The 13,773-nt window shown below is 47.0% G+C and overlaps 1 long non-coding RNA gene across 1 annotated transcript in view; it reads right to left on the reverse strand.

Moving 5' to 3' along the window:
• Positions 1-13,773, reverse strand: part of LOC309853334 — a 56,329-nt gene that overhangs the window by 28,551 nt on the left and 14,005 nt on the right. The gene's annotated exons all lie outside the window — the stretch shown is intronic.

The raw sequence follows: 13,773 nt of genomic DNA on the forward strand, positions 1-13,773 counted from the left end.
ATCCATGGGCATGAAGGAAGTTCCTTCATGAAGGGAGGTCACCATGCAGCAGCTGTGAAAAGACACTGCAGATCCAGAAAAGCAAACTCACCGTGTGAGTCTCTGGAGGGAAAGGCTCTCTTGCTGAACTCCTGAGCTAACCCTTCCCCATCTGCGGCTTCACCAGAGCCGATCCTATGGACTTGGCAATGTCCCAGGCCACCCGATGCATTGTGGGACAGTGCCAGATGTGAGGATGTTCTTCTCCCGCTGTGTCCTTCCCCACAACTGCCTCCTTGGTCCTCTGATCCAGAACCCGGTGAACTCCTCCCAACAGTCCCCGCAGGCTCTCCAACCTCCTTCCCTGCTGCGCTCTGCCCTTCTCGGCTCTCCTGAATCAGACCTTCTTTGTCCTTAAGCTCAAGTTCAGCTCTCTGGAGTCACCTTTCATTGACCCTATCTCTGGATTTCTCAGCCTGATTGCTGTAGACCAAAGTCCCCCCCAAAATGGGAACTGTTTCTTCATTCTTCAGCTTCAAACTTGCCTTGACGAACAGAAGATGGTAGAAGTGATACCATGTGAGTTCCACCGCCCAGTCCTCAAGATGCCTTGAAACATCTTCCTCTGCCCTCTGGAAGTGCTGTCCTGAGACCGCCCATATGAAGAAGCCCATCTTTCCTGCTGGCCAAAGTGAAACCACGTGGAGAAGAACTCAAGTGCCCTGAGGGAAGGCTAGCACCCACGTCCAGAAATCTGAGGCCATCTGGACCCTCCTCCCGGTTGAGCTAACAGAGGACAGCAGCCCCGTGAGTGATTCCAGACAAGCCACGAGAAAGACCACCTGTCAGAGGCCAGCCCAAACTGCAGAATCATCAGCAAATACATGTTTGTTTGTTTGTTTTTTTAAGATTTTTTGTTTATTTGACAGACAGATCACAAGTAGGCAGAGAGGCAGGCAGAGAGAGAGGAGGAGGCAGGCTCCCCACCAAGCAGAGAGCCTGATGTGAGGCTCGATCCCAGGACCCTGGGATCATGACCTGAGCCGAAGGCAGAGGCTTCAACCACTGAGCCACCCAAGCGCCCCCAAACACATGGTTTTAAGACACATTCTGAGGTGGTCTTGGGCCACCTGTTGGGAAAGTCATATACGCAAAGCAAGCTGTGGGGAACTTTGTATTTGGGAAGGCGGAGTACTTCCATGAGAAAACTTTCTTTCTCCCACATTCATTACCCAACTGACTCCTATATTCAAGTCTTTCTGGGGCACCTGGGTGGCTCAGTGAGTAAAAGCCACTGCCTTCGGCTCAGGTCATGATCTCAGGGTCCTGGGATCGAGCCCAGCATCGGGCTCTCTGCTCAGCGGGAGCCTGCTTCCCTTCCTCTCTCTCTCTCTGCCTGTCTCTCTGCTTACTTGTGATCTCTGACTGTCAAATAAATAAATAAATAAAATCTTAAAAAATAAAAAGGAAAGAAAAGAAGACTCTCTTTCTCTGGGAATCAGTCTGCCGACTCCCTAGAGAAGAAGTGATGGGCTTCCCGTTCTCCTGGGATAGGACAGTTCACCGTGTCCTGCATCAGACTGAAGGCTCCACAAGGCAAGGGTGGAGAAGGCCTGTCGCCACTGTCCTCCCGGCTTTGGTTCCCACTTCCATACACGGGCAGGATTCCTGCTCGTGCAGCTCGTCGGTGCGCCGAGTGTTTACTGATGCCCTCTCCAGGCCACCCAGGCCACCATGGGCCAGTGCTGTGTACGACCATGTTTTTCCTTAAAGGAGACACCATCTGCCACTGTGTCTGCTTTCTGTTCTCAGGCCTGCATCTGATCCCCAAAGGCTCCCAAAACATATCCCCCGCATAACTGCATATTTGGATACGGGGGCTCTGCTCTCTTTAAATCAGCTCTCCTCCAACCTACGGGGTAAGACCCAGCTGAGGGCCCTGGGAGCATTTAGTCCCAGCCCCTCCAGGCAATCTCCTCTTGACCATTGTCCTCTTGCCAAAACGTTGCACCAAGAACCTGGTATTGCCAGGAGGGGGCTGACCAAAGCAGAGTAGAGGAGAGTGATCATACTCATTGCTGAGAACTTTATTCGGATCTTAATGCCACTTCATGCTCATACAGCTTTACTGGGGGGACACGCGGTCCAGATTATGATGGCCTTGCCGCCACCGGCAGCAGCCTGGACGAAAAAGCCATCTGGGTTATGTTCGTTCTCCTTTCCCCTTGACCTGAGAATATGCAGTTGATTTTATTCAGGAACATTCTAGAGAACCAGCACAGCAATTTTCATTTAGCCTTGTTTTCAAAATGGATACAGTCACGGGGCTTTTCAGGTGTGATGGTGATTATAGAAAATTGTGTTTTCTGCAACACTCCTGTAAACACACAGAGAGCCAGAATTCCAAGTTGCATTCCATTTAACGTAGAACTTGCCTTTGGTAGCAAAGTCTCTATGTAGCACTTGGCAAAAGTTTTTGTTTAGTTCACCTGTATCCTATTTGGAAAATGAAAAACAATTCTAAGTGGCACTAAATTCCTTGCAGAGGATTGAGTATTTCTTGTTCCCATGTTGTAGGAGAAGCAGTTAGAGGCTGTGCAGAGGAGAGGGTGTCTGCAAGCAGGTAAATTCAGGATGAAATCTCTTTCCTACCACTAGGTAGTTTATGACATTGGAGATGACTAAGAAGGGACACTGCGGGGGGCGGGGGGGGGGGTGGCGGGATGAAGATACTTCTCTTGCAAAATTAAGCTCTCTCTATATTATACTATGCATATTAATATATGAGTGTGAATAGATCTATATCTCTATATATTTCTTTTGATAGATACATCTGATCACCGTGCCAAAGAAGCACACAGTTAGTCTTAGTTGTTTATTTGCTGTTGTTTCCTACTGGATACAACCTCTGTCCATCTGGTAACCTGGCTGACCTTGGGGTCTAATAAACCCCGCCACTGAAACACGGATTTGATGTAGAACACTTTCTGTGATTGCCCGAATGTAGAAGAGTAGGTAAAGAAGAAATGGCACCTTGAGATCTGGGATCTCGTTGGGCTGTTTGGGAATCGTATGTGTGAGCAAGTGTGTAATGGTCATATCTACGGCGACAGCCACGGGATCCTCTTTGTGAATAAGCATAGGAGAGAGAGAGAGTGTGAGTGAGTGTGTGTGCGCGCGCGCGCGCGCAAACAAGGAGATCCTCTGAACCCGCCGGCTCTGCAGCCAGCAGTGGGTGCTGGAAGCCCTCTAGCGTTCCTTAATATATCTCAAGGCGCCGGAGCTGGTGGCGGAAGGTTGGGGCATCTCTGGGCAGATGCTGCCATCTGCTGGTCAGACCCACATTTAGCAAGTGTCAGCCTGTTCACTGCTTTGGGCAGGAAGGTGGGTTTTTCCTCACCTGAACCCTTGGACTTAGCTTTCTTTTTTTTTTTTTTTTTTTTAAGATTTTATTTATTTGACAGACAGAGATCACAAGTAGGCAGAGAGGCAGGCAGAGAGAGAGGAAGGGAAGCAGGCTCCCCGCTGAGCGGAGAGCCCGATGCGGGGCTCAATCTCAGGACCCCGAGATCATGACCTGAGCCGAAGGCAGAGGCCTTAACCCTCTGAGCCACCCAGGCGCCCCGGACTTAGCTTTCAACAGGCAAGAAAACACCAAGGACAAACCAGCTGGCTGCTAGCAGAGCCCACGATTACTTCCAAACATACTCTGGACCCATCTTCCCCTACACCTCTGGGTTTTGAAGGCTGTCTACAACAGGAATGACCCTGCCACGCCGACGTTCTAGGACGATCTTGTTTTGGGGGATGAGAATTAAGCAACTCTTGATCAAAAAGTAAGTTTTACAAGTTGTTCATACCCTGAAACACAGGATCCAAAGTACTGGAGAACAGCCTATAACGTAGCAGGTATTTTCACATACAAACTTCTTCCTAACCCCCAGCCCTACACACCACATCCTAACCAGGCCTCTGAAGTTAGTCTCCCAACCACAGCACACAGCTGTGACTGCGCACTCATCAGCTGCTGCCCAATCTGTTTGATTACCTCTGATGACAGAGCTCTCACTACCCAAGGTAGCTGCTGACTCTACCTATGCACAGCGTTGTTAGCAAATCCTTTTGTCTTGCTGATTCCTTATCAAGAAGAAAATATTCAGATAACAAAGAGGATTTCAGTATCCACTCTCTGTTCATCAGAAAAAAAAATATTTTAAGATTTATTTATTCCAGAGAGAGAGAGAGGGCGTGCATGAGCAGGGGGAGGGGCAGAAGGTGAGTGGAAGCAGACTCCCCACTGAGCACAAAGCCCTACGTGGGGCTTGATCTCCAGACCAGAGAACATGACCTGAGCCAAAACCAAGAGTCAGATGCTTAACCGACTGAGCCACCTGGGTGCCCCAGAAAAAAAAAAAAAAAATTCTTAGATTCTTCAATCTCAACTCTCCTGACATAGATTTCAAAATCTTTTTCTTTTTTTTAATTTTATTTATTTGACAGACACAGATCACGAGTAGGCAGAGAGGTAGGCAGTGGGTAGGGAGGCAGGCTTCCCCCTGAGCAGAGCCTGACACAGGGCTCGGTCCCAGGACCCTGAGATCATGACCTGAGCCTAAGGCAGAGGCTTTAACCCAGTGAGCCACCCGGGCACCCCAGATTTCAAAATCTTTATCATACTTTCCTTACTGGATGGGTTTCACTTTGTTAATTCCATCTCAAACTGAGTTTACCCGAGTTTTACGAAATGCTGTGAGCAAGGCTCAAACAGCATAACTGTGATCTCCTTGCTCTGAACAGTAGAGCTGTATCAGTGTGTCTAAAGATGCAAAAACATGGTTTCAATGGATAATAAATATTCCGGCCCAATGTCATCCAGATTTCCCTCAGAGGAACCTATGGTAAATTTTCTATATACAGACCCCAGTGCTTCAGCAACATGGAAATCACTCATATTTATGCCATGGCAGGATTTCAAACGCTCCCATATACTCGTCCTCCTCTTCCTCTGCCTGGGACAGTTTCAGGCTGTGCTTTGTGTTTCTCATCCCTGAAATCTCAGAAGTACTTACGGCCTTGGAGACATGTCCTCGTTGGTCAGAACTCCGTGGAGCCCACTCATTACATTTTAAAGATTTCTTTCAAATAAATGTAAGTAAAAAAAAAATAAGTCAATTTCTTGAAAAAGCCTTTTTGTTATTATCATCGGAAAACCTAGCCCTAGCTGCCTTTAGAAGGAAAACGCAAAAATGGAGGGAAAGCTGCACAAAGGCATTAAGCTCAAGAAAAATATAGCTGCTGGCCACAGGGGTTACTGAAAGGAGAGGGTGGCACAGGGAGCTTCAGGGATGAATTTTAAATCAAAATGAAAGTTGTTGCTTTTAACATAGTTGGCCATTTTGAACACTTCTGAAAGGAGAGGAACATGATCACCGTGTGGTTCATGGCTACCAGGTGAGCCCCCTGACCACAGGAGTCATGAGTAATGGGAGTCCCAGTCTTTGGTGACACCCTGCCCTGAGCCGGTGACCGAGAACAGCACATCCTGGCAGGTATATTTAGCTTTCAAAGCGGGATTCGGGGTGAACACGAAGAAGCACTTATCATTCCCATGAATGCAGAGTCCGCAGAATAGCGAGTAGTGTCCCCTTTAACAGAGGAGGGAAAACGGACATCCTATCTCATGTTTACAGTAACTATGGAAACCAGAATCTTCTTTTCTATTTCCAGGTGAGGTCACTGGAGATTAAAGAGAAATATCATTTGTGTGGGGTCCCAAGTTTAGTTTGTAAGGATCTCAGGCTTGAGCCTGATACGTGCTGCCTTCAAAGGCTAGGGGTCTGTGTTTAGTTTACTGCAAGAAAAGAGATGAAGAAGTATAAGAACTTGATAGCTTTTCCTTGTGACAGTTCAGTGGTTCTCAAACCCAGGGAGCAAGTCATCCATGAACATGGATATGAATCCCACCCCCTTTTCACGTAGGAGGGAATGGAGACCAAGAAAGATGTAGGGACATGCAAGGCTGTACAGGCAAATAGGAATTATAACAAGAGGCTTCATGCTTCCTGTTGAAACTAAGGGAAGAGATTCTGCCTGCCTGACTTTTCTTAGGGCATCTACTTCGGAAAACTGGTCAGCTCCTCCTCTCTTTGACCTGCTCCGTTTCCGACCTGGGCCGGTTCACCCCTCCTTAGGCAACCTGGTGGTCCCCCGCTCCCGGGAGGTCACCATATTGATGCCGAACTTAGTGCGGACACCCGATCGGCATAGCGCACTACAGCCCAGAACTCCTGGGCTCAAGCGATCCTCCTGCCTCAGCCTCCCGAGTAGCTGGGACTACAGGCGCGCGCCACAGCGCCCGGCTCCTCCTCTCTTTGAAATGTATATGAATCTTTCTAAAAAAGCTTAGTAAGCCTCATACCACCTTTGTGACCCACGAGGTTCCTTCTCAATAATCTGGAAACCATTTTTTTGTTTTTGAAGTAATCTCTGCAACCAGTGTGAGTGGGGCTTGAACTCAAGACCCCAAGATCAAGGGTTGCGTGCTCTACCGACTGTGGTAGCTATCTCTGAAATGGAACCATTCTGGAAGACAGCACCCATCGCTCAGTTTCGATGGGAAGGCAGAAGCCTCACTTCCACAACCAGCCTCGCACAGATGCCTTGCTCCAAAACTACCTCCTGCCATTTGATTGCCCCATGGATAAAGCCAATAAGCTAGCACAGATGGTCACCCCAACTGCTAAACGAATGCAGGATGACCTGAGCGTGACAGATGAAGCAGCCACGTCTGCTCTCTGGGAGACAGTTACTGCGTATCAATGGACTGTATCTGCTTGGCTAAACAAAAAGGTGAGATTTCTGGGTTTTTTTAGCAGATTGTCTGCCTGGGATATGCCTCGCATTCTCCTTAAATGCTTATTCTACAACGAAACAGTTTTCTTTTCCACTTTCTGGGGAAAGGTTTTCTGAGTTGGCAGATTTTATTTTAGTTCTATTTTCCCAGGAAGGTTGCACAGTGAACCAGGGCAGAGTCAGAAAAGGAACCACCGGATTCCTAGCCCGGGGTTCTTTCGGTGGGTCCCACTGGCAGTTATGAGTAAAGGGGAGCAGAAAAGCCACCCCCAAAATATGCCTCTTTGGCATGTCGACTAGTTTCAGCTGGGTTGTTTTTAGGAAAAGGTACACACGGGAGAAGCTCAGACCAATGAGTAGAAAGTACTCTTCTGTAACTTACCCTCTGTAATATAAACACATATTAACATTCATAAGGGAGACCTCTCTGTGGAAGCGTGTCTCTTTCTCCACACCAGGAAGAGAAGGAGGACACTAACTCCCAAGAAACTGTTATCAAGGAGGAAGGAAAGAATTTGAAGTTACAGGACAGCCTTGATTGCGTTTGCTGGGCTCCCAAGAACTTCCCCTAACTGGCCTCCCCCTCCCCAACCCCTTCTTTTTTCTTTCAGGTGGTGGCCTAGGCGATTTCAAGGAGTTACTCTGGGGAACTAGTTTCTGGTTATCTCCCACGCATGCAAGAGGCACACACAATACTAACCTTCTGTTTCTCTCTAGTTAATGTGTCTTTGTATTACAAAGAGAGATCAGGCTAAAGAGTCTAGAAGAGTCCAGGGAAAACTACGCTTCCTTTCCCCATGTGAACACGGGGTTTATGTTCGTTACTGGGTACCATGTGCATCTTTTCTCCCCACGATCGCTTTATACTAAGTTCCTCTAGAGCAGATCCTAATATGTTTTCTGCTATTTTTCTCAAAGACTAACAAGGTGCCAAGGACGTGGCATAGTCAGTAAGTTCAAGCTGAATCACTGAACTTGGAAAAATAAGGTCAAATGGATTATAATCTTTAATCACTACAAGACTGTTAACAAGATGGCAGGCCTCACATGGAGTTGCTCAAGCTAAGCCCGTATCACCAAACTGGGACTTAATGTACATTTTTGGTTCTCCCAGAGATGGAATCTTACACCAATCAGGAATCACTTAATCAGCACTCGTTGGGTCATCTTCCTGACGGACCCATGCTCTCCAATTCTAAGAAAGTGACCTTCAATAACCAACCAGCTTTGTGTGTGTGTGTGTGTGTGTGTGTGTGTGTGCCTAGTACAACTTCCTTGTTCCTGCTCCCTTCTGTCTAGAAGAGCTTTTCATTTGGTACACCTCCGGGGAGCTCCTCTCCATCTGCTGGACTGGATGCTGCCCAATTCATGATTTGTTGGATAAAAGTCAGTAAAAGATTTAAAAGTTATTCAGAAAATTTTGTTTTTTAACAGTTTTGTGGCAGTGATGGGATCCAAAGGGGACTTCCGATGGCTTCGGGGGCAAACAATGGAAAAGCGGGTGTCGGCACCCGTTAGCCTTTTCGAGTTCACTGTTTCCAAGGGCAAGGGTAAATTTTTCTTGGTTCTGAGCTCTGCCATTTTGAGTTGAGTACCAAATCCCGTTGGCTTTCTAGCCAGGTTAATGGGTCATTCCAGACCGGCGAGAGGTTCTAACAGAACTCCAGCCCTCAGCCCTTGCTTAGTCCCCAGTCCAGGACTTAGTGGGTCAGCCGGAGCTACCAGATGCTTCTCCATGGAGCCCAAGTCCATCGCCCTTGATTTACTCCAAGCCCCCCTGTGCTGGGTCTGTTGGTTCAAACCATAGTTCCATTCTAGGAACTTCTGGTCCTGTACACCTAAGGCCTTCCCTTGGCCAATCCATGATACTGCCTCTTGACTTACTGGAGTCCACAGTTCTATTCTCTTGGTTACTATTGGTCCCTGTTAATGGGCCCATGACATAAAGGAACAAGAGGTCTATTATTAATGTGAATCTCAGAACCCCAAAACCACCAAATTGGTGGGCACAGGCTGAGTACTTGCAAGATGCTAGAGCATTTGCCATCTGATGGTTAGAAACTTATACAAGAACAAATGGTTACAGAGTGAGTGACAGGAATACCAGGAACACCCATCAGTCTCGAAATTTCCATACAAGGAGGTACCTTGCGAAGCACGGTAAAACAAAATCTCCAAGCCAGCGGCTCATCCCTCTGATACATTAATTTGACCCCAAAAACCTAAAGCTGAGAGAAATGGAATCCTCAAGTTTCAAAGTGTTGAGCACTCCTCTCTCTGGCATACTTATTTCTAGGTTCAAGAACTCTGGTCTCAGAAGCTGTAGATATCTGTAAAAATGGCCAATCTTACCAAGACCAAGTGGAAATACAACGGCCACTCTGGTGAACATCCCCACTAGACAAGCTCATTCATGGACAGGGTACACTTGAAAGCAAGGGCACCTGAAGTCAAGCCAACAGAATGGGATACCTGATGGGCAGTAGCCTCCAGAAGTCTTCAAGACTCCAAAATAGCTTTACTGAATGATTAATTGCAAAAGACTAATTATAAATTAAAGACACAAAAGGTACCTGAGATAAAAGACCATAAGACTGACAGAATTCCTGCTACTCCCCTTTCTCACCCTTTTCTTTATACTCAGTCTACTAGTCCTCCATGTGAACTTTCTACTCTGAAGAAACTACAAGACTATTAAAAAAAAAAAATCCAGCAAGTTATCAGTCTTACAGAGGACCCAATTCTACCCTAGAATGAGGGCCCCCTATGGGCCCAATATTTCCCTCTAAAAGGTGGAAGGAACTCAAAGGGTTCTCCTATAAACAGTTACCAGTTATCCCCTTAAATCGTCCAGGAGAAACTGCGATTAATGGAAAACCTTGCCAAATTCTGCCAAATATTGGAACCGCACTCTACTTTAAAGCTGACTCATTCTGGAGCTTCTAGGAAGGATTCTCAGAAAATGGGCAGAAGCTGGCAAAGGGGGAGAATTCTTACAAGTCAGCCCTCCCAGATCTGTCTGGAATGCCCAGTTGAGAGAGGAAGGTAAAATTTCGCATTGTCCCTTCCTAAGTCCAGACTCATTGGTTAAAGATGCTTTTTCTCCCAGGGATAGCTACTGCCTTCTTGTAGGTCTCATTTTGTGTCTCAAGAACATGGCTTGGCAACCATTGGGGGGGGGGGGTGGGCAGAAATGGCTGGGCAGAAATCACGCTCACGCTCTACTGTAATTGGAATCCCACCATTAGGCAGCTCTTGGGGGGAGCTCTCTGTCTTTTGAGGGGCTATCTCAGGGTGTGACTCTGGATCTTGGGTAGGAATACCTTTAGTGAGATCTCTTGGGTCCATGGGGTTGTTTGATACTCCAAGGCATATTTACTCTCTGTCCCAGCTGAAGCCTGACAAAACATTTGAAAGGATTGAAGTAGCTCTGCAGTTTGAAATTGGCCAGATTGGAAGCTGATATGCAGAGCCAGATAGGATTTTTTTTTTTTTTGAGGACTTCTCCCCACCTAAACATACTTAGAAAGAAAGAAAAACACTCCAAAGACAAAGCTTTAAATCTAGAACATAGAAATCATTTTCATCTTGAAGATCTTTCTGACATAAAGAGGACACCCCCAAATTACTAGAATTCACAGAACAATTCAGTAATGTGGCAGGATACAATGCACCGAAAACCATAAGATACTTTGGAATAAAATTAACCAAAGATGTAAAGGATCTGTATTCTAGAAACTACAGAACACTTATGAAAGAAATTGAAGAAGATGCAAAAGGATGGAAAAACTTTTTCCATGGATCAGAAGAAGAAACATTGTTAAAATGTCTATGCTACCCAGGGCCATCTATACTTTCAATGCCATCGTGATCAAAATGCCAATACATTTTTCAAAGGGCTGGAACAAACAACCCTAAAATTTGCATGGAACCAGAGAAGACCCAGAATTGCCAAGGGAATGTTGAAAAAGAAAAAAAGGGGCGCCTGGGTGGCTGAGTGGTTAAAGCCTCTGCCTTCGGCTCAGGTCATGATCTCAGGGTCCTGGGATCCAGCCGGGCTCGCTGCTCACTGGAGAGCCGGCTTCCTCCTCTCTCTTCTCTCTCTCTGCCTGCCTCTCTGCCTGCTTGTGATCTCTCTCTGGGTCAAATAAATAAATAAAATCTTAAAAAAAGAAAAAAAAAAAAAACGGGGAGCATCACGTTGCCTGATTTCAAGCTATATTACAAAGCCGTGATCACCAAGACTGCATGGTACCGGCACAGAAGTAGACACATAGATCAGTGGAACAGAATCAAGACCCCAAAAAGGGACCCTTCAGCATCAGTGGTCAATCTTGCCTACAACAGGAAGATTATTCCTTAAAATTATTATCATGATATTTGAAACTTGTCTCTGAAGTTAAAAACAAAAACAGGGCTGAGGGAAAAAATAAGGTTCCCATAGTTGTATGGCTTTGCTGCCAGATTACTAACAAAAATCTATTTCCTTCCGTGGAGGTAAGTTTTAGTGTCCAGACCGAGAGGCAGGCAGAGGCTGCCGCGTGGACAGTAACAACTGTAGGGAATGCTGGAAAGGTTCTGCTGGGAGCAGGGACTGCAGATGCCCAGACAACGCAGGAGAAAATGCCCCCAGTTTGGTGAAAATGGGCCAAAGCTGAGGCATAATCATGGCATCTTTAAGGATAGTAAACTTCTAAAGATACATGTATTTTTAAATGTTTGGTGAAATTTGTAGTCCAGAAGGATTTAGGATTGAGTAGATAATACAGTCTCTCAATAGCTGATATTTTCAATGGACAAATAGTTGCCAGATATGAAGAACAAAGACTCTCTCTCTCTCTATACACACACACACACACACAGCAGATAAACCTAATTCTAAAATATATATATATTCTGTTATTCTGCACTCAGGAAGTAGTAATTTTCATTATTTACGTTTTATCCCAAACCCTACACGCTATTTGTAAGAAATATTGTAACTCCATGAGGGATGCATGTGTCACAGGAAGCCAAAGGTTGGAGGCTTCTCATGATACATCCGCTGTCTTCAAAGGGAATTCAGAGACAATTTTCATCTGTTTAGTCTCTGTAGAGCATTTTAAAATATTTTAAAATTCATGGGAATAATCAACACTCAAAAGAATTACGTCTTTGGCAATGAAAAACACATTGAGAGGTTTTAGAGCCGCTGCAAACTGCCACTCAGGCTTATTATTTATGAACTCCTTGCTCTTTAAAATCGAGAACAGAGCAATTAACTATAATTTTACACCTTCAGGAAGACGAAGAACACAGTCTGCTCTCTACTGTAAATACCCAAGGGTATTCTTCCACTTAAATTTATAGTCCCATTGTGTGGAAATTTTTCTCTTATTCAGAAGAAAGTTAGAACGTGAATCTTTTAGTTTGTTCACAGGCAGTAGTACCGAATATGTACCAAACTGCTGCTACGAAAAGAAGCTTAACGGACCCCACTGTAAAGAGAATTGCAAGGTCAATATTTAAGACGACAGTACCCAGAGGCAGACCATGTTAAGGGAGGCCACGTGCTCCCTGGTTTGGTTAGGGAGCTCGGCGATCACGAGTGCACGAGTGTACAAGTGCAGGCCTTGGTAAAAATGTGTGTTCAGGTCAAGGGCAGGGCACTTACCGTGGGGTCAGGGCCTCAGTCCCCGCAGTGGCTGTGCTACACTCCTACCTCCAACCACCCATGCTCTTGAATCAGGGAGACTGGGGAGGGTCCCCAGGTGGGGCGGCGTGGGCTGGAGCCCGGCGGCCTGACCCGAGCGCGAGCACCCCTCCCTGCGCACTGCAGCTGCCCCAGCAGGAGCGCCCAGCAGGTCCGGGAGAGCCACCGGCATCCACGGCGTCACCCCTGAACACCGCACCTCCGCACGGCTTCCACCCAGAGAGTAACCGGATGTTCCTTTTTGAGAACAATGAAAATAACAAAACGAATCCCTTGGTTTGCATTCTTCGGAGCTGCCCGAAGAAGGAATAAGAAGTGAGCGGGCATCCCAGGTGCCTTAGACGCAACACTTGCCTCTTGTTCTTCCTCCTCCTACGGCCTGAGTCAGGGGCCTCCGCCTCCCGCTCAGCCATTCCACGAGACCCAACGTCATCCTTCCAACCTCCATCTCCGCTCCGGTCAGGTTTTCGGAGTGGTTCTGCTCACGACCAGTCGACTGCTCGAGGAATGTTCAACGGCTGCTCCTGACCACAGGATAAACTCCTACAGCCCAGACCTTGCGGGTCTGGGCTCCCGAATGGACTCCCCACACCCCCTTCCCCCATCAAGAAGGAACCACCAATCCCACCATTTCCCAGTAGTTCCCCTCCCCCACCCCACCCCCAGGACTAGTCCCCAAATCCCAGGATCTTGCTACATTTAGTGGTCAGTTCTGAGGGGGGCTGGGGAACCCCGGTAAATGTAAATATCATCTCTGCACGGATGCTGCCCTCGAGTCCCACACACATAGTGCTCAGAAGGATGAGCGCCACTTTGGAGAATTTATCAAATTCCGCTGGGAACTGTGTTTTTCGCTCAGCTATTTTTGTCATCTCAACAACTCAAGCAGATGAGCACCCCTGGTGTGGAAATGGGGCGGGTGTCCGGCTGGGGGTAGATTAGGGTCAGGGTGTTGACCTTCACGTAGGAAAACACACAGTGATTCCCCCTCCCTGGTCGGACTTCCTTTCTCTATTTATCTTGAAATTTGCCCCAGCTACGATTTTGCACTTTCCCACTACTAGTCCCATAGTTTTCCTATCTACAGGAACTATCTCCCACTCTCTGCCTGTTCAAAAGAGGGAGCACGATCACTGCTCCGATCTACAAAGCTGTGCATGGAGCCCAGCTCAGGGTAAAATGGTGGCTCCCTGCTGTGAGGTCCCACCGCTCTGGGCCCTCCGGCCACACTGTGGTGACAATGGAGCATT

The sequence above is a fragment of the Mustela nivalis genome (assembly GCF_964662115.1).
Source record: "Mustela nivalis genome assembly, chromosome: 18".
NCBI classification, from domain to species: Eukaryota; Metazoa; Chordata; class Mammalia; order Carnivora; family Mustelidae; genus Mustela; species Mustela nivalis.